The 24,572-nt window shown below is 52.1% G+C and overlaps 10 non-coding genes and 4 pseudogenes across 10 annotated transcripts; all 14 read right to left on the reverse strand.

Annotated features, from left to right (window-relative positions):
- Positions 1 to 4,397: 4,397 nt before the first annotated feature.
- On the reverse strand, positions 4,398 to 4,514 carry LOC139396567 (U5 spliceosomal RNA). Its single transcript, XR_011630774.1, has one exon. It is a non-coding gene; the product is annotated as a U5 spliceosomal RNA (small nuclear RNA).
- A 469-nt stretch (positions 4,515 to 4,983) lies between these two features.
- Positions 4,984 to 5,160, reverse strand: LOC139396551 (U2 spliceosomal RNA; annotated as a pseudogene).
- A 2,288-nt stretch (positions 5,161 to 7,448) lies between these two features.
- On the reverse strand, positions 7,449 to 7,565 carry LOC139396568 (U5 spliceosomal RNA). The gene has a single exon (XR_011630775.1). It is a non-coding gene; the product is annotated as a U5 spliceosomal RNA (small nuclear RNA).
- Positions 7,566 to 8,049: 484 nt separating this feature from the next.
- LOC139396550 (U2 spliceosomal RNA) lies at positions 8,050 to 8,240 on the reverse strand. Its single transcript, XR_011630761.1, has one exon. It is a non-coding gene; the product is annotated as a U2 spliceosomal RNA (small nuclear RNA).
- Positions 8,241 to 8,480: 240 nt separating this feature from the next.
- On the reverse strand, positions 8,481 to 8,597 carry LOC139396569 (U5 spliceosomal RNA). Its single transcript, XR_011630776.1, has one exon. It is a non-coding gene; the product is annotated as a U5 spliceosomal RNA (small nuclear RNA).
- A 477-nt stretch (positions 8,598 to 9,074) lies between these two features.
- Positions 9,075 to 9,264, reverse strand: LOC139396556 (U2 spliceosomal RNA). Its single transcript, XR_011630764.1, has one exon. It is a non-coding gene; the product is annotated as a U2 spliceosomal RNA (small nuclear RNA).
- Positions 9,265 to 11,329: 2,065 nt separating this feature from the next.
- LOC139396570 (U5 spliceosomal RNA) lies at positions 11,330 to 11,446 on the reverse strand. Its single transcript, XR_011630777.1, has one exon. It is a non-coding gene; the product is annotated as a U5 spliceosomal RNA (small nuclear RNA).
- Positions 11,447 to 11,943: 497 nt separating this feature from the next.
- LOC139396561 (U2 spliceosomal RNA) lies at positions 11,944 to 12,134 on the reverse strand. Its single transcript, XR_011630769.1, has one exon. It is a non-coding gene; the product is annotated as a U2 spliceosomal RNA (small nuclear RNA).
- Positions 12,135 to 12,374: 240 nt separating this feature from the next.
- On the reverse strand, positions 12,375 to 12,491 carry LOC139396571 (U5 spliceosomal RNA). The gene has a single exon (XR_011630778.1). It is a non-coding gene; the product is annotated as a U5 spliceosomal RNA (small nuclear RNA).
- A 493-nt stretch (positions 12,492 to 12,984) lies between these two features.
- Positions 12,985 to 13,164, reverse strand: LOC139396547 (U2 spliceosomal RNA; annotated as a pseudogene).
- A 2,094-nt stretch (positions 13,165 to 15,258) lies between these two features.
- On the reverse strand, positions 15,259 to 15,375 carry LOC139396572 (U5 spliceosomal RNA). Its single transcript, XR_011630779.1, has one exon. It is a non-coding gene; the product is annotated as a U5 spliceosomal RNA (small nuclear RNA).
- A 455-nt stretch (positions 15,376 to 15,830) lies between these two features.
- On the reverse strand, positions 15,831 to 16,011 carry LOC139396540 (U2 spliceosomal RNA; annotated as a pseudogene).
- A 5,645-nt stretch (positions 16,012 to 21,656) lies between these two features.
- On the reverse strand, positions 21,657 to 21,773 carry LOC139396574 (U5 spliceosomal RNA). Its single transcript, XR_011630781.1, has one exon. It is a non-coding gene; the product is annotated as a U5 spliceosomal RNA (small nuclear RNA).
- A 481-nt stretch (positions 21,774 to 22,254) lies between these two features.
- On the reverse strand, positions 22,255 to 22,432 carry LOC139396552 (U2 spliceosomal RNA; annotated as a pseudogene).
- Positions 22,433 to 24,572: the final 2,140 nt, after the last annotated feature.

A 24,572-nucleotide genomic window follows, 5' to 3' on the forward strand; every position in this document is an offset into this window, starting at 1 on the left:
GCTGAGCCGGAGGTCTCAAAATGGACCCCGAGAATCCTCAGGGCCCCCTCACAGAGAGATAACCCCCCGGGCACATCCGTTCTACCGCGCCATCTTCCGAAAAACTTAACGGAAGACTTTGCATTGTTCAGAACCGCCCCCGACGCCCGGGTGAAATCCCCAATGATGGCAAGGGACCTTGTCAGGCACGAGTCCTTGCATAGTAGCAAGGAAGTGTCGTCGGCGTACTGCGTCATCTTAACACGCAGCCCACCGCTTCCAGGGATCAACAAGCCCTCCACCCCTGTGTCTGCCCTAATGGCAGCCCCCAGAGGCTCCATGTACAGAACGAAGAGGAGTGCCGAGAGCGGGCACCCCTGCCTGACCCCAGACGAGAGGTCAAAAACGTCACCCAAGTGACCGTTTACGCTTACTCGACACCCCGCTCCGACATATAATGTACGGATCCATCCTATATACTTCTCCCCAAATCCTAATCTACCTAATACCCTGAATAGAAAGGATCTATTCACGCGATCAAAGGCTTTCGCCTGATCTAGCGCTGCTACCATTAAAGGCAGACCTCTATCTTCAACCCAGGCGATGGAGTCCCTGATCAACTGAAGGTTCCATCTAATTGAGCGTCCCTCTACCCCGCACGTCTGATCCTCATGGACGACGTAGGGAAGTGCTGTGCGCAACCGGTCCGCTAAGACCTTTGCAAGCAACTTGTAGTCTACACACAGCATGGTCAATGGCCGCCAGTTGCCAAGGTCGGTTGCGTCCCCCTTCTTGTAAAGAAGTGACAGCACACCGACTACCATTGAACCCCCCGGGACACCCGTCTCGAGGATGGCCTTCAAGACTTCGAGTACCACCGGTCCAAGTATACCCCAAAACTTGAGGTAAAACTCCGCCGGCAGCCCATCCATCCCAGGCACCTTCCCTTTTCCCATCCTCCTAAGAGCGCTCTCAACCTCTTCTAGTGAGATCTGGGCCTCCATCACGTCTCTAATGTCCTCCGGCACCCGCCGGGACAAGTGTTCTAAAAACACATTTCCCTGCTCTACATCTATTTCCCTTTCCTTAAATAAACCTCGGAAATGATCGGTTGTCACCCCGACCATCTCCTCTGGTTTACTTACTACACTACCATCTTCTTTTCTAACTCCATGCATTACCTTCCTACTCTGCCTTGCCCTAACTGACTTAAAGAACATAGCGGAACAAGTCTCATTATTTTCTAAAAAGCCACTATGTGCACGCTCCAGGAAAGCTCGAGCCTTCAGCTCCTGCAGCTCCCTGAGCTGCGCCTTCAGGGCAGTGGATTTCTCCCAGTCAATCGAACCACCGAGGTTGCCTGCCTCGTACTCAAGTTCGAGCAACCTTTGGATATGATCCACCTCCCTCCTTTCCTCCCTTTTCTTCCTCTTACCATATCCTATAATAAAGGCCCTAATCCTTACCTTTACTATATCCCACCACTCTAACACCCCCTCACACATGGGCCGGAGGCCTTCAAGCCTCCGAAACACCCCTGTGACCGCATTAACAAACACCTGCTCATCCAGTAAATCCCGATCTAGTTTCCAGTACCCCCTACCGAAGAGGCAGACTGGCGACCCCACCTGCAGGAGCACCCCGTCATGGTCCGAAAAGAAGACAGGCAACAGCCGCCCAGACAACCGACCCAAAGACCCAGATACAAAAATATAGTCAAGCCATGTGGGACCGACCATTGCCGGAGTAGTGTGCAGGCCACCATCAACCAGGCCATGGCAAGCCATTAGCCCGGTGATGGCGCCTGCACTACTGTCTCCCCCTATCCCCAAATCTATATTAAAATCACCTCCTATCACTAAGTGCCTATTTGTGACACACAGGGGCGCCAGACAGTCCACCATCTCCCTCCTGTCTGCCGCCACCTGTGACCCATACACCCCAAATAACCTATATCTAATATCCCTATATGTGATATCTATACCCAAAACTCTCCCCTGTACTACGCAAAAAGTGCTCTCAACAATAATCTCCCTATTCCCAAACAATATCCCTACCCCCGTTGAGTGCACCCCTCCTATGCCCCACAACGAATAACCCTTATCCCACTCTCTCCTAAACCTTTTGACATCCCCTCCATCCCTCAGGTGAACCTCCTGCAAAAAACAAACGTCAAAACCCACCCCTTCTAAAAAACTAAACACCGCCCTCCTCTTAACAAAATCTCTTAAACCCCTTACATTTAAACTAAACAAAATGATCATAATTTTCTATTATAAAACAAAAATACCAATTATCTCAGAAAATAAAACCCAAAAACTACCACCAAACAAACAGGAGGCTCACCTGATGCTCCCCTGGCCCATCACACCCGACAGGGACATCTTCCCCTCGTCCGACGTCTCCCCGTCCTCATCCATTCCTCCAGCCCAGGATGCAGGAATGGTGTTAGGGTTAGGAGTACCCTGCACCCCGGGCTCCCCACCAGCTTCCTCCCTGTACTCCTCAAAACTGAGGCTAGGGGACTCCATCTCCTCTGAGAGGATTTGGGGACCCTCGGCCAAAAAACCCTGATCCTCTCCCAGGGATCCACCCTCCCCCCCGTGCTGAGGGGCCTCCACAAACAGTGAGGACAGGGACTTCCTCCTTAACCCCATCACTCGCTTTCCCCCCCCTTCCACACCCCCCTCCCTCTCCCTATCTGTCACGTCTGCCCCCCTCTTCCCTTTCTTCTTTTGTTTTATAGGTGGAAGAGGTATAAGGGGCTCAAGAGGCAGCGGGGAGACAGCACCTCCCAGCTCCTCCGCCAGTTCCCTCATCTCCTCCACCAGTAGGTCCGACGCACAGTCCCCCCACTCCCGCCTCCCCTCCACCCCCTCCCCAGTTCCTGCCGCAGGCGCCCCCTCCCCCCCACAGGTCCTGCCACAGGCACCCCCTCCCCCTCCACAGGTCCTACCACAGGAACCCCCACACCCACCACTCCCTCCCCCGTTGATCTTTCACGCTCTTCCACCCCCTTGGCTTCCTTCTTCTTTCCTTCTCCTCCTGCTGTCACTCCTTTTTCTTCTTCTTTCCTTTTACCCTCTGGGCCTGCTCTCTGTGCCTGTAAAGGACTTCCGTCCCCTCCTCTTCTTCCCCCATCCCCCGCTCCTGCTCCCCCTCCAACTGCAGACGCGTATGACCGCTGACGAGCCGGGCAATCGCGCCACAGGTGCTGAGTGGAGCCACACCCGTGGCAAGCCTTCGGCTCGTCACAGTCCCTGGCCTCGTGCCCCCCCGATCCACAAAATCTACACTTTCTAGTGCTGCACGAGGCCAGGATGTGTCCGTAGGCCATACAGCGCCTGCAGAATGGGGGCTGACGTGCATAGTACAACGTCCCCCTGTCAGCCCCCAGGGAGAACATAGCTGGGGGATGAAGGTACCCTCCCAGTCCTTTAGGATCTTCTCTTAGGAGCGCCTGGAATCCTCTTCTCCCAGTCCAAAATCCCAACGAGTCCTTTAGGGGCCTTCCTGAGGAGACATTGTCCATATATCTCCCCAGAAAGGCCCTCACCTCCTCATCCTTAACGTAGGGATTGTACATGTTCACCGTTACGACTCTAAAGTTATTCTTCGCCAAACTTTTTGTCTCGTAATGGCACATCGGTCTTTTATCTTCCACTTCTTTCACCTTCTTAAGGATTTCATCATGTTTAGACTCCGTGTAAAAAGCGACGTCATAAACTCCCTCCAGTGAGTTGCCTTGGAGGCAAAAGACATCCTTCACCGTCAGTTTTAGCACTCCAATCAGAATGGATCTCCCAAAAACTTCACGTCCAAAGGGCTCCATCTCTTTCTCTTTCCATGAGAACCTTAGAGTATTTGCCAGCCCTACTCCTGGGACCGACCTATTTGTCGAATTATGCGCCATCTCCTCAAGGACGATGACGCACTCAACCCCTCTCTAATCACTCTCTCTTCCAAAAAAGAAGGGAAGAAGAGTAAACAAACAAAAATAAATTAAATTTTAGCAAAGCCAAAAAACAACAACGACAAGCCCCAAAACGGACGTCTAAATAACAACACCTTTACCGCCCTCCGGCCGTCGGCTTCCAGCTAGGCGAGCTCTGGGGCACCGCAGTACCAAGCTTGGTCCTAGCCGAAAGGCCGAGAAGCGATAACCCACAAATGGAACCCTGAAACCGCCGGACCCCCGGGGGTCTCGACAGACCTCAGCGGGTGGGTTGGCAAAAGCCAGCTCCTCTCTCCCTCCACCCCCACTCACTCACTCACTCAACCACCCACCCACCCACCCACCCACCCACCCACCGTTTCCCTGGCGACAGGCAGGTGTTTTTTTGGAAAAAGTCGCTAATGCGTCTTTAAGTCACTATCCTGGCCCATCTCTGTCAATTTCTCTTGAAACAAGATTACCGGGCTCTGCAAGAAGCAAAGCCGCTCCAAAAATACGTTGAACTCGTAAGTGTTCCTCTCCACGGAAGTCTTTAGTAAAAGGCGAAAGGCTTGTGCGTAATGAAGAGAAACCAGAGTCATATGGAAGTCAAGAGGTCGGGGCCCGAGACACACTCTGTGCACTCTAGGCAGGGTTCCCGCGGGTGCTCCCGGAACCCACTCTTCCAAGTTTTCGAGGGCTGTCTGTGGATAAAAAGAAGGTCACAGACACAGACACAGAGACACAGCGAGAGAGAGAGAGAGAGAGAGAGAGAGAGAGAGAGAGAGAGAGAGAGAGAGAGAGAGAGAGAGAGAGAGAGAGAGAGAGAGAGAGAGAGAGAGAGAGACACACACACACACAATCCTGGCCCCAATTCTTTTTTTTTTTTTTTTTTTTTTTTTTTTTAAGTAAAATGGCGGGAAACGGGGGACCCCATTGAAGAGCGCTTCGCCTTTCTTTCAGTTTGAATGTTTCTTTCCTTCTCTTCTTCTGCTAGCTAGCCAGCTAGCTAGCTAGCCAGCTGTTTACAGAGCTTTGTGAATTTGCATTTTTCCTTGACAACGGAAGAAAAGTGTTGCACCGTTCCCGGAGGTACTGCAATACCGGGTCGATGCGTGGAGCGGACGGAGCAAGCCCCATTTCCGACTCCCTGTTCGAAAAATCCATTTAATATGTAGTCCCCCGATGGGGGACGTATCAGATATTAAACTGATAAGAACAGATTTTTTTTTTTTTACAAAATATATATTTATTACTTTTCAAAAACCAAACAATAATCATCCATAATTCCATCAACTTAAATATCTACTATCAACAAATACAGCTAATCATTTCAAATCCAATAAACTATAACAAAATCCAAAACCCAAACTCCAACAACCTACCGTATACTCCACCTATATTACAACAAATACTCACCCAGTGCTCCCCTTCTCCATCCCGGCTGCCTGTGAACCCACCTCCACTCCTAAATCCACTAAAACACCCCCCTCAACCACCATCTCCCCTCCACTGAACACAGCAACAACACCCGGCACATTCCCCCCACTCAAATCCATCGCCCCCTCCTCTGGACTCCTGACCGGGGATGTCACACCCCCAAATAAAAACCCTGTCTCTCCCTCCATCATCCATGTATTGGCCATACCTGGGAGGTCCAGATCAGCCAGGGGCTTGAAAGTTGTAGAAGACGGAGCCCACGAGGGCCCCGCTACCTCCCCATCCCCCCGTTGTGCCCCCCCCCCTTCTTTCCACCCCTCCTCCTCACCACCTTCTTTTGCCTCTTGCTCGGAGGTGTATTGAGCACAGGTTCATCCCCTGTAGCGACACCCACAGTGCTTGCCCTCTCCTTTCCCTTTCCCCATTCTCTCTCTACCAGTTCCCTCACCATCCCTCTCAACTCCTCCACCCTTGCCCTCGCCGCTTCACTGTCTCTCCAATCCTTCACGCCCCTTCGTCCTTCCGCCTCTCCTTCCGGTTCCTTCTCCGTAATCTCCTCCACCTCCTTCCTCTCCACTGTTGTCTCCTCTGATCTCTCCGTCTCCTCCCTCTCCTCCATCCTCGTCGCCGTATTCTTCTTCTTTTTCTTCTTCTTTTCTCCTTCCACCTCCTTCCCTTCCTCTATTCCGACCACCTCTCCTTCTGTCCCGTCCATCTCTCCTTCCATCCCGGCCACCTCTCCTTCTGTCCCGGCCTCCTCTCCTACTATCCCATCCACCTCTCCTTCTGTCTCCGCTCTCTCCTCTTCTTTTTCTTCTCCTTTCTCCGACTCCTTCTGCTCAGTCCTTCCACCCCCCTCTTCCGTCTCCTCTCTTCCTCGTCTTCCTCCATCCTCCGCTCTCGCTCCCCCCCCAGCTGCAGACGCGTATGACCTCCGCCGAGCCGGGCAGTCCCGCCACAGGTGCGCTACCGAGCCACACCCGTGGCATTTCTTCGGCTCGGCACAGTCCCCGGCCCCGTGCTCTTCCGATCCACAGAACCTGCATCTCCTGGTGTTACACGAGGCCAGGGTATGGCCATAGGCCATACACCGCCTGCAGAACGGAGGCTGACGGGCATAAAACAATGTCCCCCTGTCAGCCCCCAGGGAGAACATTGCCGGAGGATGGAGGTAACCATCCAATCCTTTTGGGTCCTCCCTGAGGAGGACCTGAAAGCATCTCCTCCCATTCCAAAAGCCAAGGGAATCTTTCTGGTACCTTGCTGAGGAGATGCTGTCCAGGTACCTCCCCAGAAAGGCCCTCACCTCATCGTCCTTTACATGTGGGTTATACATTGTAACCGTCACCACTCTTAAATTACTCCTCGCCAGGCCTGTGACAACGTAGTGACACATCGGGCTTTCAGTCTCCAATTCTCTTGCCTTCCGCATCATTTCTTCGTATTTCTCCTCTGTATACAAAGTCACATCAAATGCCCTCTCCAAAGGATTATCCTGGAGGCATAACACTTCCTTAACCGTAAGCTTCAAGCTGTCCCATCAGCAGCGTCCTGCCAAAGGCCTCCCTTACGATCGGCTCCCTCTCCTTCCCCTTCCATGCGAAACGTATGGTGTTGGCAAGTCCAGCCCAAGGGACCGACTTGTATGTTGCATCCCGTGCCATCTCCACCAGGTAAAAAGCACCCTCAAATAGCTCTTTCCAAAAAGGCAAAAACCAAAGTAACTTTCCAATAGACTGCCAGACAAAAATACCTGCCAAAACCTATCGCCTTCCTACCTTCGACCTTTTGACTCAGCGAGCTCTGGGGCACCTCGGTACCAAGCTTGATCTGAGCCAAAAGGCCGAGAAGCGATAACCCACAAATGGAACCCTGAAACCGCCGGACCCCCGGGGGTCTCGACAGACCTCAGCGGGTGGGTTGGCAAAAGCCAGCTCCTCTCTCCCTCCAACCCCCACTCAACCAACCAACCAACCAACCAACCACCGTTTCCCTGGCAACAAACAGGCAGGTGTTTTTTGGAAAAAGTCGCTAATGCGTCTTTAAGTCACTATCCTGGCCCATCTCTGTCAATTTCCCTTGAAACAAGATACCGGGCTCTGCAAGAAGCAAAGCCGCTCCAAAAATACGTTGAACTCGTAAGTGTTCCTCTCCACGGAAGTCTTTAGTAAAAGGCGAAAGGCTTGTGCGTAATGAAGAGAAACCAGAGTCATATGGAAGTCAAGAGGTCGGGGCCCGAGACACACTCTGTGCACTCTAGGCAGGGTTCCCGCGGGTGCTCCCGGAACCCACTCTTCCAAGTTTTCGAGGGCTGTCTGTGGATAAAAAGAAGGTCACAGACACAGAGGCACAGAGAGACAGAGAGAGAGAGAGAGCGAGAGAGAGAGAGAGAGAGAGAGAGAGAGAGAGAGAGAGAGAGAGAGAGAGAGAGAGAGAGAGAGAGAGAGAGAGAGAGAGAGAGAGAGAGAGAGACACACACACACACAATCCTGGCCCCAATTCTTTTTTTTTTTTTTTTTTTTTTTTTTTTTTAAGTAAAATGGCGGGAAACGGGGGACCCCATTGAAGAGCGCTTCGCCTTTCTTTCAGTTTGAATGTTTCTTTCCTTCTCTTCTTCTGCTAGCTAGCCAGCTAGCTAGCTAGCCAGCTGTTTACAGAGCTTTGTGAATTTGCATTTTTCCTTGACAACGGAAGAAAAGTGTTGCACCGTTCCCGGAGGTACTGCAATACCGGGTCGATGCGTGGAGCGGACGGAGCAAGCCCCATTTCCGACTCCCTGTTCGAAAAATCCATTTAATATGTAGTCCCCCGATGGGGGACGTATCAGATATTAAACTGATAAGAACAGATACTACACTTGATCTGAGCCAAAAGGCCGAGAAGCGATAACCCACAAATGGAACCCTGAAACCGCCGGACCCCCGGGGGTCTCGACAGACCTCAGCGGGTGGGTTGGCAAAAGCCAGCTCCTCTCTCCCTCCAACCCCCACTCAACCAACCAACCAACCAACCAACCACCGTTTCCCTGGCAACAAACAGGCAGGTGTTTTTTGGAAAAAGTCGCTAATGCGTCTTTAAGTCACTATCCTGGCCCATCTCTGTCAATTTCCCTTGAAACAAGATACCGGGCTCTGCAAGAAGCAAAGCCGCTCCAAAAATACGTTGAACTCGTAAGTGTTCCTCTCCACGGAAGTCTTTAGTAAAAGGCGAAAGGCTTGTGCGTAATGAAGAGAAACCAGAGTCATATGGAAGTCAAGAGGTCGGGGCCCGAGACACACTCTGTGCACTCTAGGCAGGGTTCCCGCGGGTGCTCCCGGAACCCACTCTTCCAAGTTTTCGAGGGCTGTCTGTGGATAAAAAGAAGGTCACAGACACAGAGGCACAGAGAGACAGAGAGAGAGAGAGAGAGAGAGAGAGAGAGAGAGAGAGAGAGAGAGAGAGAGAGAGAGAGAGAGAGAGAGAGAGAGAGAGAGAGAGAGAGAGAGAGAGAGAGAGAGAGACACACACACACAATCCTGGCCCCAATTCTTTTTTTTTTTTTTTTTTTTTTTTTTTTTAAGTAAAATGGCGGGAAACGGGGGACCCCATTGAAGAGCGCTTCGCCTTTCTTTCAGTTTGAATGTTTCTTTCCTTCTCTTCTTCTGCTAGCTAGCCAGCTAGCTAGCTAGCCAGCTGTTTACAGAGCTTTGTGAATTTGCATTTTTCCTTGACAACGGAAGAAAAGTGTTGCACCGTTCCCGGAGGTACTGCAATACCGGGTCGATGCGTGGAGCGGACGGAGCAAGCCCCATTTCCGACTCCCTGTTCGAAAAATCCATTTAATATGTAGTCCCCCGATGGGGGACGTATCAGATATTAAACTGATAAGAACAGATTTTTTTTTTTTTTTTTTTTAATGACCTTCAAACTACCAATATACACCACCATATTACAGCAATTTCTCACCCAGTGCCCGCCTTCTCTATCTTGTCTGACTGTGACCTTACATCACTCCCATCTCCCACTATCCCCCCTCCCCTGAACACAGCAACAGCACCCGGCACATTCCCCACCCTCAGGTCCATCACCCCCCCCTCTTCCGGACTCCGCTCCGGGGATATCGCATCCATAAATAAATAGTCAGACTCTCCCTCCATCATCCAGGTTTGGGCCATACCCGGGAGGTCAAGCTCAGCGAGGGGTTTAAAGGAGGATGGAGACGGAGCCCACGAGGGCCCCGCTACCTCCCCGTCCCCCCGTTCTGCCCCCGCCCCCTTCTTTCCACCCTTCCTCCTTACCACCTTTTTTGGCCTCTTGCAAGGTGGGATATTTTCCAACGGGTTTTGGAAAATTGCGTCACACACCGTGTCTTCCTTTTCCTTTGCTAGTCTCCTTTCCTTCTCTATCAAACCCCTCACCATCTCTCTCAACTCCTCCATCCTTTTCATCCCCACTATATTGCCCCCCCCACCCAATCGCCCTTCCAGTTCCTTCTCCATCTTGTCCTCCACCTCCTTCGTCTCCGCTGTTTTTTCCTCTGTGCTCTCCACTCTCACCGTCTCCTCACTCTCCTCCATCCTCGTCGCCGTCTTCTTCTTCTTCTTTTTCTTTTCCTTTTCTCCTTCAACCTCCTTCCCAACCTCTATTCCGACTCCTTCTCCTTCCATCCCGGCCACCTCTTCTTCTGTCCCGACCACCTCTGTCCCGTCCTCCTCTCTTCCATCCCGTCCTCTTTCTCTGTCCCAGCTCTCTTCTCCTCTTTTTCTCCTCCACCCTCCGACTCCTTCTGTGCCGTCCTTCCACCCCCATCTTCCGGCTCCTCTCTTCCTCGTCTTCCTCCATCCTCCGCTCTCGCTCCCCCCCCAGCTGCAGACGAGTATGACCTCCGCCGAGCCGGGCAATCCCGCCACAGGTGTGCTTCCGAGCCACACCCGTGGCATTTCTTCGGCTCGGCGCAATCCCTCGCCTCGTGCTCAGTCGATCCACAGTATCTGCACCTCCTCGTGCTGCACGAGGCGAGTGTGTGGCCGTAGGCCATACATCGCCCGCAGAACGGAGGCTGACGGGCATAGTGTAACGTCCCCCTGTCAGCCCCCAGGGAGAACAACGCTGGAGGATGGAGGTAGCCATCCATCCCCTTCGGGTCCTCTCTGAGGAGAGCCTGGAAGCATCTCCTCCCATTCCAAAAGCCCAAGGAATCCTTTATGTGCCTTGCTGAGGAGACGCCATCCAGGTATCTCCCCAGAAAGGCCCTCACCTCCTCATCTTTCACATGAGGGTTGTATACGTTCACTGTGACCAGCCTGAAATTGGTTTTGGCCAGGCTAGTCACCTCGTAATGGCACAGGGGTCTCTCCTTGCCCATCTCTCTCGCCCTTTTCATTACCTCCTCGTGCTTCTCATCTTTGTGGAACGTCACCTCGAAAGCACTCTCCCTCGGATTGTCCTGAAGGCACAAGACATCCATCACCTCCACTTTCAAGGTCGTCATTAAAACGTTTCTCCCGAACGTCTCCCTCCCGAACTGTTCCAACTCCTTCTCTCTCCAGGCAAACCTCACTGTGTTTGCCAAACCGACCACCGGAACCGACCTGTGCTGTGCACTTTTCTCCATTTTTCTCACTTTTCCCTCTCTTAAATGAAGAGAAACCGAAACCAACAATTTCCTCCCTCCGGCCTTCCTTCGACCTCTTGGCTCAGGGGCTCTAGGACACCTCGGTGTCAAGCTTGTACTGAGCCAAAAGGCCGAGAAGCGATAACCCACAAATGGAACCCTGAAACCGCCGGACCCCCGGGGGTCTCGACAGACCTCAGCGGGTGGGTTGGCAAAAGCCAGCTCCTCTCTCCCTCCAACCCCCACTCAACCAACCAACCAACCAACCAACCACCGTTTCCCTGGCAACAAACAGGCAGGTGTTTTTTGGAAAAAGTCGCTAATGCGTCTTTAAGTCACTATCCTGGCCCATCTCTGTCAATTTCCCTTGAAACAAGATACCGGGCTCTGCAAGAAGCAAAGCCGCTCCAAAAATACGTTGAACTCGTAAGTGTTCCTCTCCACGGAAGTCTTTAGTAAAAGGCGAAAGGCTTGTGCGTAATGAAGAGAAACCAGAGTCATATGGAAGTCAAGAGGTCGGGGCCCGAGACACACTCTGTGCACTCTAGGCAGGGTTCCCGCGGGTGCTCCCGGAACCCACTCTTCCAAGTTTTCGAGGGCTGTCTGTGGATAAAAAGAAGGTCACAGACACAGAGGCACAGAGAGACAGAGAGAGAGAGAGAGCGAGAGAGAGAGAGAGAGAGAGAGAGAGAGAGAGAGAGAGAGAGAGAGAGAGAGAGAGAGAGAGAGAGAGAGAGAGAGAGAGAGAGAGAGAGAGAGAGAGAGAGAGAGAGACACACACACACACAATCCTGGCCCCAATTCTTTTTTTTTTTTTTTTTTTTTTTTTTTTTAAGTAAAATGGCGGGAAACGGGGGACCCCATTGAAGAGCGCTTCGCCTTTCTTTCAGTTTGAATGTTTCTTTCCTTCTCTTCTTCTGCTAGCTAGCCAGCTAGCTAGCTAGCCAGCTGTTTACAGAGCTTTGTGAATTTGCATTTTTCCTTGACAACGGAAGAAAAGTGTTGCACCGTTCCCGGAGGTACTGCAATACCGGGTCGATGCGTGGAGCGGACGGAGCAAGCCCCATTTCCGACTCCCTGTTCGAAAAATCCATTTAATATGTAGTCCCCCGATGGGGGACGTATCAGATATTAAACTGATAAGAACAGATACTACACTTGATCTGAGCCAAAAGGCCGAGAAGCGATAACCCACAAATGGAACCCTGAAACCGCCGGACCCCCGGGGGTCTCGACAGACCTCAGCGGGTGGGTTGGCAAAAGCCAGCTCCTCTCTCCCTCCAACCCCCACTCAACCAACCAACCAACCAACCAACCACCGTTTCCCTGGCAACAAACAGGCAGGTGTTTTTTGGAAAAAGTCGCTAATGCGTCTTTAAGTCACTATCCTGGCCCATCTCTGTCAATTTCCCTTGAAACAAGATACCGGGCTCTGCAAGAAGCAAAGCCGCTCCAAAAATACGTTGAACTCGTAAGTGTTCCTCTCCACGGAAGTCTTTAGTAAAAGGCGAAAGGCTTGTGCGTAATGAAGAGAAACCAGAGTCATATGGAAGTCAAGAGGTCGGGGCCCGAGACACACTCTGTGCACTCTAGGCAGGGTTCCCGCGGGTGCTCCCGGAACCCACTCTTCCAAGTTTTCGAGGGCTGTCTGTGGATAAAAAGAAGGTCACAGACACAGAGGCACAGAGAGACAGAGAGAGAGAGAGAGAGAGAGAGAGAGAGAGAGAGAGAGAGAGAGAGAGAGAGAGAGAGAGAGAGAGAGAGAGAGAGAGAGAGAGAGAGAGAGAGAGAGAGAGAGAGAGAGAGAGAGAGAGACACACACACACACAATCCTGGCCCCAATTCTTTTTTTTTTTTTTTTTTTTTTTTTTTTTAAGTAAAATGGCGGGAAACGGGGGACCCCATTGAAGAGCGCTTCGCCTTTCTTTCAGTTTGAATGTTTCTTTCCTTCTCTTCTTCTGCTAGCTAGCCAGCTAGCTAGCTAGCCAGCTGTTTACAGAGCTTTGTGAATTTGCATTTTTCCTTGACAACGGAAGAAAAGTGTTGCACCGTTCCCGGAGGTACTGCAATACCGGGTCGATGCGTGGAGCGGACGGAGCAAGCCCCATTTCCGACTCCCTGTTCGAAAAATCCATTTAATATGTAGTCCCCCGATGGGGGACGTATCAGATATTAAACTGATAAGAACAGATTTTTTATTTTTTTTTTTTTAAAATATTTTTATTTTTAACCAAACAATAATTTAATGACCTTCAAACTACCAATATACACCACCATATTACAGCAATTTCTCACCCAGTGCCCGCCTTCTCTATCTTGTCTGACTGTGACCTTACATCACTCCCATCTCCCACTATCCCCCCTCCCCTGAACACAGCAACAGCACCCGGCACATTCCCCACCCTCAGGTCCATCACCCCCCCCTCTTCCGGACTCCGCTCCGGGGATATCGCATCCATAAATAAATAGTCAGACTCTCCCTCCATCATCCAGGTTTGGGCCATACCCGGGAGGTCAAGCTCAGCGAGGGGTTTAAAGGAGGATGGAGACGGAGCCCACGAGGGCCCCGCTACCTCCCCGTCCCCCCGTTCTGCCCCCGCCCCCTTCTTTCCACCCTTCCTCCTTACCACCTTTTTTGGCCTCTTGCAAGGTGGGATATTTTCCAACGGGTTTTGGAAAATTGCGTCACACACCGTGTCTTCCTTTTCCATTGCTAGTCTCCTTTCCTTCTCTATCAAACCCCTCACCATCTCTCTCAGCTCCTCCATCCTTTTCATCCCCACTATATTGCCCCCCCCACCCAATCGCCCTTCCAGTTCCTTCTCCATCTTGTCCTCCACCTCCTTCGTCTCCGCTGTTTTTTCCACTGTGCTCTCCACTCTCACCGTCTCCTCACTCTCCTCCATCCTCGTCGCAGTCTTCTTCTTCTTCTTTTTCTTTTCCTTTTCTCCTTCAACCTCCTTCCCAACCTCTATTCCGACTCCTTCTCCTTCCATCCCGGCCACCTCTTCTTCTGTCCCGACCACCTCTTCTTCCATCCCGTCCTCTTTCTCTGTCCCAGCTCTCTTCTCCTCTTTTTCTCCTCCACCCTCCGACTCCTTCTGTGCCGTCCTTCCACCCCCATCTTCCGGCTCCTCTCTTCCTCGTCTTCCTCCATCCTCCGCTCTCGCTCCCCCCCCAGCTGCAGACGAGTATGACCTCCGCCGAGCCGGGCAATCCCGCCACAGGTGTGCTTCCGAGCCACACCCGTGGCATTTCTTCGGCTCGGCGCAATCCCTCGCCTCGTGCTCAGTCGATCCACAGTATCTGCACCTCCTCGTGCTGCACGAGGCGAGTGTGTGGCCGTAGGCCATACATCGCCCGCAGAACGGAGGCTGACGGGCATAGTGTAACGTCCCCCTGTCAGCCCCCAGGGAGAACAACGCTGGAGGATGGAGGTAGCCATCCATCCCCTTCGGGTCCTCTCTGAGGAGAGCCTGGAAGCATCTCCTCCCATTCCAAAAGCCCAAGGAATCCTTTATGTGCCTTGCTGAGGAGACGCCATCCAGGTATCTCCCCAGAAAGGCCCTCACCTCCTCATCTTTCACATGAGGGTTGTATACGTTCACTGTGACCAGCCTGAAATTGGTTTTGGCCAGGCTAGTCACCTCGTAATGGCACAGGGGTCTCTCCTTGCCCATCTCTCTCGCCCTTTTCATTACCTCCTCGTGCTTCTCATCTTTGTGGAACGTCACCTCGAAAGCACTCTCCCTCGGATTGTCCTGAAGGCACAAGACATCCATCACCTCCACTTTCAAGGTCGTCATTAAAACGTTTCTCCCGAACGTCTCCCTCCCGAACTGTTCCAACTCCTTCTCTCTCCAGGCAAACCTCACTGTGTTTGCCAAACCGACCACCGGAACCGACCTGTGCTGTGCACTTTTCTCCATTTTTCTCACTTTTCCCTCTCTTAAATGAAGAGAAACCGAAACCAACAATTTCCTCCCTCCGGCCTTCCTTCGACCTCTTGGCTCAGGGGCTCTAGGACACCTCGGTGTCAAGCTTGATCTGAGCCAAAAGGCCGAGAAGCGATAACCCACAAATGGAACCCTGAAACCGCCGGACCCCCGGGGGTCTCGACAGACCTCAGCGGGTGGGTTGGCAAAAGCCAGCTCCTCTCTCCCTCCAACCCCCACTCAACCAACCAACCAACCAACCAACCACCGTTTCCCTGGCAACAAACAGGCAGGTGTTTTTTGGAAAAAGTCGCTAATGCGTCTTTAAGTCACTATCCTGGCCCATCTCTGTCAATTTCCCTTGAAACAAGATACCGGGCTCTGCAAGAAGCAAAGCCGCTCCAAAAATACGTTGAACTCGTAAGTGTTCCTCTCCACGGAAGTCTTTAGTAAAAGGCGAAAGGCTTGTGCGTAATGAAGAGAAACCAGAGTCATATGGAAGTCAAGAGGTCGGGGCCCGAGACACACTCTGTGCACTCTAGGCAGGGTTCCCGCGGGTGCTCCCGGAACCCACTCTTCCAAGTTTTCGAGGGCTGTCTGTGGATAAAAAGAAGGTCACAGACACAGAGGCACAGAGAGACAGAGAGAGAGAGAGAGCGAGAGAGAGAGAGAGAGAGAGAAGAGAGAGAGAGAGAGAGAGAGAGAGAGAGAGAGAGAGAGAGAGAGAGAGACACACACACACAATCCTGGCCCCAATTCTTTTTTTTTTTTTTTTTTTTTTTTTTAAGTAAAATGGCGGGAAACGGGGGACCCCATTGAAGAGCGCTTCGCCTTTCTTTCAGTTTGAATGTTTCTTTCCTTCTCTTCTTCTGCTAGCTAGCCAGCTAGCTAGCTAGCCAGCTGTTTACAGAGCTTTGTGAATTTGCATTTTTCCTTGACAACGGAAGAAAAGTGTTGCACCGTTCCCGGAGGTACTGCAATACCGGGTCGATGCGTGGAGCGGACGGAGCAAGCCCCATTTCCGACTCCCTGTTCGAAAAATCCATTTAATATGTAGTCCCCCGATGGGGGACGTATCAGATATTAAACTGATAAGAACAGATTTTTTTTTTTTTTTTACAAAAAATAATTTATTTACACTCAATACCATTCATACTTTACAAAATAATAATTCTCATTCATTCTATTTACAAAATCACCAAACACCCAAACAAAAACAAACCTCAGGGGAGCATCGTCCCTCCCCGTCATACCTAACCAATACCTAACCCTTCCCTATCTTCCCTTCCCTAATCTATCCCCTTACAAACCTCACTCTAACACTCCCAGCCCTAATCCCCCCTTCCACCTCTCCCGTGCCGCATGCTGCCCCCACTTTATCTCCTCCCTCTTCATCCTCCCCCTCACATCACCTTCCACCCTCCTCACTATCCCTTCCACCCCCCAATCTCTCCCTGTCTTAACTAAATTCTGCCTGGCTTCCCACAGCCCCCTTTTAAAGAGACTCATGAGAAGCCAGAGCAGAAACCTGTCCCTATCCGTTCCCCTCGCTCTCCCTACGCCTCGCTCTAACCTAGCCCAAGTCAGCAAAAAATCGCTCCTAACCATACCTAGCAACACCCGTGCCCTAGCCCAGACTAGTCCGGCAAAGGCACAGTCCCAGAAGGCATGGCGCACAGTCTCCTCCCTGCCACAAGCAGATCTTGGACAGGTGGAGGATCGCGACAAACTATGCCGGTACATGATGGAACGTACCGGCAAGCACTTATGGAGGCTCAACCAATTCAGGTCCTTGAGCCTGTTGTCCAGGCCCCGCGCCTGCACTCCCTCCCAGACCACTGACGAGATGCCCGCTACAGGCGCAGGACTCCCTGCCTGCCTGACCTCCTCGTACAGGTGCCTGTGATCTAAACCTACTCGGGCAACTTCAACCTCGGGGTGCGCACGCAGCCACTTGGCCGCATGGCCAAAGTGCCACGGCAGCTGTTCCGCCCGAGGACCCGCGTTAGACCACACCATTACGCTTCTCGCCTGATACGAGAAGAACACCCGCAGGAGGTAACCGGACGGGTGTATAACCGGACGAGCAAGCTCCGTCAACAGGAAAGAAACAAAAATGGCGTCTAGCTTGAGGGGGAGATGTGGTACCCCCCTACCTCCCTCCCCGATGGGACAGAGCATGCGCGCCCTGGCGACCCACTCGTACCTGCCACCCCACATGAACTGAAACACAAGCCTCACTAGAGGCCTCCTCAGACAAGCCGGCAATGGGTAGATGTACGCCAAGTACAAAAGAGATGGCAATACATCCACCTTTAGGACCAGGACCTTACCTATAAAGGACAAAGACCTAGCCTTCCACATTGCCAACTTCTTCTGTACCACTGCGATACCCATGTTCCAGTTCAGCGTCGCTGAGCCAGAGGTCTCAAAATGGACCCCGAGAATCCTCAGGGCCCCCTCACAGAGAGATAACCCCCCGGGCACATCCGTTCTACCGCGCCATCTTCCGAAAAACTTAACGGAAGACTTTGCATGATTCAGAACCGCCCCCGACGCTTGGGTGAAATCCCCAATGATGGCAAGAGACCTTGTCAGGCACGAGTCCTTGCACAACAGCAAGGAAGTGTCGTCGGCGTACTGCGTCATCTTAACACGCAGCCCACCGCTCCCAGGGATCAACAAGCCCTCCACCCCTGTGTCTGCCCTAATGGCAGCCCCCAGAGGCTCCATGTACAGTACGAAGAGGAGGGCCGAGAGTGGGCATCCCTGCCTGACCCCAGACGAGAGGTCAAAAACGTCACCTAAGTGACTATTTACACTAACTCGACACCCCGCTCCGACATATAATGTACGGATCCATCCTATAAACTTCTCCCCAAATCCTAATCTACCTAATACCCTGAATAGAAAGGATCTATTCACGCGATCAAAGGCTTTCGCCTGATCTAGCGCTGCTACCATTAAAGGCAGCCCTCTATCTTCAACCCAGGCGATGGAGTCCCTAATCAACTGTAGGTTCCATCTTATAGAGCGGCCCTCTACCCCGCACGTCTGATCCTCATGGACGACGTAGGGAAGGGCTGTGCGCAACCGGTCTGCTAAAACCTTTGCAAGAATCTTGTAATCTACGCACAGCATGGTCAACGGCCGCCAGTTGCCAAGGTCAGTTGCTTCCCCCTTCTTATAAAGAAGTGACAGCACACCAACAGCCATTGATCCCCCCGGGACCCCCGTCTCAAGGATGGCCTTCAAGACTTCGAGGACCACCGGTCCAAGTATACCCCAAAACTTGAGGTAAAACTCAGCCGGCAGCCCATCCATCCCAGGCACCTTCCCTTTACCCATCCTCCTAAGAGCGCTCTCAACCTCTTCTAGTGAGATCTGGGCCTCCATCACGTCTCTAATGTCCTCCGGCAACCGCCGGGACAAGTGTTCTAAAAACACATTTCCCTGCTCTACATCTATTTCCCTTTCCTTAAATAAACTTCGGAAATGATCAGTTGTCACCCTGACCATTTCCTCTGGTTTACTTACTATACTACCATTTTCTTCCCTAACGCCATGCATTACCCTCCTACTCTGCCTGGCCCTAACCGACTTAAAGAACATAGCGGAACAAGTCTCATTATGTTCTAGAAAGCCACTATGCGCACGCTCCAGGAAAGCTCGAGCCTTCTGCTCCTGCAGCTCCCTGAGCTGCGCCTTTAGGGCTGTGAATCTCTCCCAGTCAATCGACCCGCCGAGGTTGCCCGCCTCGTACTCGAGTTCAATTAACCTTTGGATACGATCCACCTCCCTCCTTTCCTCCCTTTTTTTCCTTTTACAATATCCTATTATAAAAGCCCTAATCCTCACCTTCACTAAATCCCACCACTCTAACACCCCCTCGCACATGGACCGGAGGCCGTCAAGCCTCCGAAAGAAACAAAAAAATGCGTCAACGAAAGCCTGCTCCTCCAGTATACCCCGATCTAACTTCCAGTACCCCCTACCGAAGAGGCAGACTGGCGACCCCACCTGCAGGAACACCCCGTCGTGATCCGTGAAGAACACAGGCAACAGGCGCCCAGACAACTGACCCAAAGACCTGGATATAAAAATGTAGTCGAGCCTCCGCGCAACCCCCCTGGAGTTGCGCCATGTAGGACCGACCATTGCCGGAGTAGTATGCAGGCCACCATCAACCAGACCATGGCAAGCCATTAGCCCGGTGATAGCGCCTGCACTACTATCACCACCTACCCCTAAATCTATATTAAAGTCCCCTCCTATCACCAAGTGCCTATTTGTGACACACAGGGGCGCCAGACAGTCCACCATCTCCCTTCTGTCTGCCGCCACCTGTGGCCCATACACCCCAATTAACCTATACCTACTATCCCTATACAGTGACATCTATCCCCAATACTCTACCCTGCATTATAACAAAAGTGCTCTCTACCTTAACCTCCCTATTCCCAAACAAAATTCCTACTCCTGTTGAGTGCACCCCTCCTATGCCCCAAATCGACTCTCCCTTATCCCACTCCCTCCTAAATCTACACACATCCCCACCATCCCTCAGGTGAACCTCCTGTAAAAAACAAAAATCAAAACCCACACCCTCTAAAAAACTAAATACCGCCCTCCTTTTAATAAAATCCCTCAATCCCCTTACATTTAAACTAAACAATTTAATAAACAAAACCATTTAATAATTAATTTACAAAAAACAAAACCCTCAACAAATAAACCCAAAACAAAGAAAAACAGGAGACTCACCCGATGCTCCCCTGGTCCATCTCCACCGGCGGGGACATCTCCACCTCACCTGATGTCCCCCCGTCCTCCTCCATCTCCTCCAACCCAGGATGCAGGCAGTGTGTTAGGCCGAGTGCCCTGCATCCTGGGTCACCATCACCACCATCACCACCAACATCACCCTCCAACCCTCCCTCCCTGTAGGCCTCGGGGCTGAGCGTTGGGGATCCCATCCTCCCCAAACAGGAGTTGAGATCCCCCTCCAGACACACAGCCCACAGATCCTCACCCTGTGATAACCCCTCCACCAAACTGTGAGGAGGCTGAAAACAAAGAGGCCAGACTGACTCCCCCCTCCCCCATCCCCGTTTGGCCTCCCCCTCCCCCTCCCTCACCCCCCTCCCTCTCACTGTCCTCCAAGTCCACTCTCTTCTTCCCTCTCCTCTTCGGAGATGGCGGCAAAGGGGTAGCGGGGTGACACAACCCCCATCCCCGCCAGTCCCTCCACCATCTCCCTCATTTGATCCACCAAATCACTCCCCCACTCCTTTCTCCCCCTTCCGTCCCCCTGTCTACTCCCATCTTCTCCCCTCCCTTCTCCCAGTCACTGTCACCGTTCCCTCCTTCTCCTTCTCGCACCACTGTCCCCGCCACCTTCGTTTCTCCGTCACGTCCTTCCACACCCTCCACCTCATTCGCCTTCTCTTCTCCTTCTTTCCATCTTCTCTCTTTCGTATCCCTCTTCCTTCTTCCATCCTCTTCACGCGCCATCTTTTCCCCTGTGCCATCCATGTCATCCGCACCCCTCCGTTCACTCCTCCCCCCATCCCCCGCTCCCCCTCCAGCTGCAGACGCGTATGACCTGTGACGAGCCGGGCAATCACGCCACAGGTGTGCTGACGAGCCACACCCGTGGCAAGCCTTGGGCTCGTCACAATCCTTGGCCTCGTGCTCTCCCGACCCACAAAATCGACACTTCTTGGTGTTGCACGAGGCCAGGATATGACCATAGGCCATACAACGCCTGCAAAACGGAGGCTGACGGGCATAGTATAATGTTCCCCTGTCAGCCCCCAGGGAGAACATTGCCGGGGGATGGAGGTAGCCATCCAATCCCTTCGGGTCCTCCCTGAGTAATACCTGGAACCCTCTCCTCCCGTTCCAGAAACCCAGGGAGTCCCTGAGGTAGCCTCGCTGAGGAGACGTTGTCTGCATATCTCCCCAGAAAGGCCCTCACCTCCTCATCCTTTACGTGCGGATTGTACATGTTTACGGTGACCACCCTGAAATTGTTCCTCGCCAGGCTGGTCACCGCGTAATGGCACAGGGGACCTTCTCCTTTCTCTTCCTTCACTTTCTTAAATACACCATCATGTCTATCTTCTGTGTGGAAGGTCACATCAAATGCCTTCTCCATGGGATTCCCTTGCAGGCAGAGCACATCTTTCACCTGCAAATGCAGATATCCCATCAGGATGTTCCTCCCAAAGGTGTCTCTCCCCCACGGCTCCTTCTCCATGTCCTTCCAGGCAAACCTCAGGTATTTGCCAACCCTATTGCCGGAACTGTCCTTCTGCTTGCTTCTGCTGCTCCATTTTCTTTCAACGGAAAAAAAGCTCTCTTATAAAGAAGCCAAAGAAAAATAAAGAAATTTGTTAAATAAACCCCAAATTATTTTTGATCAAAAATCAAAACCGTTTTTACCGCTCTCCTTCCTTCGACCTCTTGACTCAGCGAGCTCTGGGGCACCTCGGTGTCAAGCTTGATCTGAGCCAAAAGGCCGAGAAGCGATAACCCACAAATGGAACCCTGAAACCGCCGGACCCCCGGGGGTCTCGACAGACCTCAGCGGGTGGGTTGGCAAAAGCCAGCTCCTCTCTCCCTCCAACCCCCACTCAACCAACCAACCAACCAACCAACCACCGTTTCCCTGGCAACAAACAGGCAGGTGTTTTTTGGAAAAAGTCGCTAATGCGTCTTTAAGTCACTATCCTGGCCCATCTCTGTCAATTTCCCTTGAAACAAGATACCGGGCTCTGCAAGAAGCAAAGCCGCTCCAAAAATACGTTGAACTCGTAAGTGTTCCTCTCCACGGAAGTCTTTAGTAAAAGGCGAAAGGCTTGTGCGTAATGAAGAGAAACCAGAGTCATATGGAAGTCAAGAGGTCGGGGCCCGAGACACACTCTGTGCACTCTAGGCAGGGTTCCCGCGGGTGCTCCCGGAACCCACTCTTCCAAGTTTTCGAGGGCTGTCTGTGGATAAAAAGAAGGTCACAGACACAGAGGCACAGAGAGACAGAGAGAGAGAGAGAGCGAGAGAGAGAGAGAGAGAGAGAGAGAGAGAGAGAGAGAGAGAGAGAGAGAGAGAGAGAGAGAGAGAGAGAGAGAGAGAGAGAGAGAGAGAGAGAGAGAGACACACACACACACACAATCCTGGCCCCAATTTTTTTTTTTTTTTTTTTTTTTTAAGTAAAATGGCGGGAAACGGGGGACCCCATTGAAGAGCGCTTCGCCTTTCTTTCAGTTTGAATGTTTCTTTCCTTCTCTTCTTCTGCTAGCTAGCCAGCTAGCTAGCTAGCCAGCTGTTTACAGAGCTTTGTGAATTTGCATTTTTCCTTGACAACGGAAGAAAAGTGTTGCACCGTTCCCGGAGGTACTGCAATACCGGGTCGATGCGTGGAGCGGACGGAGCAAGCCCCATTTCCGACTCCCTGTTCGAAAAATCCATTTAATATGTAGTCCCCCGATGGGGGACGTATCAGATATTAAACTGATAAGAACAGATTTTTTTTTCTTTTGGAAAAGTTTTATTGATGCATTTCCTTTAAAAACAGCTCATACATTTTTTACATCATTGATACACATAAAAACGGCAACAAAGCATAAAACACAGCATTTGAAAGTTACATTTAAATTTGTTAAAAAGTACATGTTGTTAAAACCAATGAAAACAACCATGGATAAAAGTACTTTCCTTGTAAAAACATCAAATCTGTAAAAGCCATTTAAAATGTGTACTAATGATCTAACAAAGGTAAAACATTTTTAAGACATGAAAAACCATGTTAAAAAGTCACTTTGTTAAAAGGCTGTCTTCAGTCCCTTGTACAGGAGCGGGGTGAGTCTTTATCAAGCTCACCTCATCCTGCTCTTCTGAATAGATCATCGTCCCGTCCTTCGGGGCCCAGAGGAGATCCCTCCCCTAGGCGCATCGCCCTAGGCGCCGCAGCGCTGTCAGGCCGTGGCCGCCGGGACCTAGGGTGTTGTGGGGGACCCTTCGCCTGGGGTCGAGGCCCCCTTCCTTCCGTACCACCCCAGGGCTTCCGTGGCTACCATGGCCACTGCCTGGGGGGGTGGTCTCTACGTTTTTCGCTACCAGCAGGTTACGGGAGGACCACAGTGCTTCCTTCAGGCACGTGAGGGTGGGCCAGAGCTTGGTGAAGGCCTTCGATGGAATGGGCCTTCGGCCCACCCCATACAGCACGAGCTGAGGTGTTAGGTCCTCCCCTGCTGGCAGACACGAGGTGATCAGGGGGCCTGCTTCCTTCCACAGGTCCCTGGCGGCTCTGCACTCCCAGAGCATGTGCCTCACCGACTCTTCTTGGCCGCAGCCTGGTCGGGGGCACGCGGATGTCCTCGCCATGCCCCGTGAGTGCATAACGGCCCTGACCGGGAGGATCTCGTGGGCGACCATCCAGGACAGGTCCCGATGCCGATTCAGGAGAGCAGGATGGGCCACGTTGCGCCAAACCGTTGTGGGCTCACCTATAGCGAGCCCGCGCACTGGACACACTGGTTCCCGATCCTGCACAAGAGAGAGAAGAGAGCGGTGTTTTGTTAAAACCGTGACTGTTTCTTTTTCCAGTTTAAAATGTCTTAAAAACTTCTGGAGCTGGGCGTAGTGCGGGGGTAGCAGGAAAGAGACTGGGGCTCGCAAGTCGACTGGGATCAGCCTCAGAGTCCTGAGGTAAGATCCCAGCCAGAACCGTGCGAGGGCCTGGGTCTTGTTGTTGACCGGGGAGGTGGCAAGAGTCAGATGTAACGCTGTGTAGCGGCTGCCCAGGAACAAGTAGAGGTCAGGCAAGCCTTTCCCCCCCTTGGACCTGGGCCTCTTGACCACCTCCCTCCTCAGCCTCTCCCACTTGCCTCCCCACAGGAAGTAAAAAAGCGTCCGCTCCAGGTCTAAAATGCTCCTTCGAGGGGGGATAAAAACAGAACTGATTAATAAAAGCACAGGTAAAATCACAGCTTTAATGATTAAAACCTTGCCCTCAAAAGTCAGCTGTCGTAGTCCCCAAAAACCCAGTCTCTGTCTTACCGTCCCCAGGATTCCGCTCCAGTTACCGCTCCCTCCTCCCCCCCGGTCAAACTTTACCCCCAGTACCCTTATGTCCGTCAGTTTAACTGTCAGAGGTAGTCCGGTCAAGTCTGGGTCTGCCCACGGTCCGAAGAATTGGGCCTCTGTCTTGTCTCTGTTCAGTCTCGCCCCAGAGGCTCGTCCGTACCAGTCAGTCCTGTCCAGAGTCCTGTCGACGGATAAAAGGTCGGTACATAAAATGTTGACGTCGTCCATGTAAAAGACGCACTTGGCGGTCATCCCCCCACTCCCCGGGATACCCACCCCACTGATCCCTTGGTCCCTTCTCAAGACCTGTGCCAGTGGTTCAATACAGGCCACGAACAGAAGGGGAGATAACGGACAGCCCTGACGGACGCCGCAGTGTACTCCCACTGCTTTTGACAGATGCCCATTTACAAGGATTTTGCTGGTGATGTCCCCGTACAGCAGTCCCACCCAAGCTAAGAACCTGTCCGGGAAACCCATTTTTTGCAGTACCTTAAAGAGGTACTGGTGCGAGACCCGATCAAAGGCTTTTTCAAAATCTAAATTTAGGACTACAAGCCGCATGTTTCTGTCTCTCGCATAACAGATGGAATCTCGGATCAGT

The sequence above is a fragment of the Oncorhynchus clarkii genome, unplaced genomic scaffold (assembly GCF_045791955.1).
Source record: "Oncorhynchus clarkii lewisi isolate Uvic-CL-2024 unplaced genomic scaffold, UVic_Ocla_1.0 unplaced_contig_2039_pilon_pilon, whole genome shotgun sequence".
Lineage (NCBI taxonomy): Eukaryota > Metazoa > Chordata > Actinopteri > Salmoniformes > Salmonidae > Oncorhynchus > Oncorhynchus clarkii.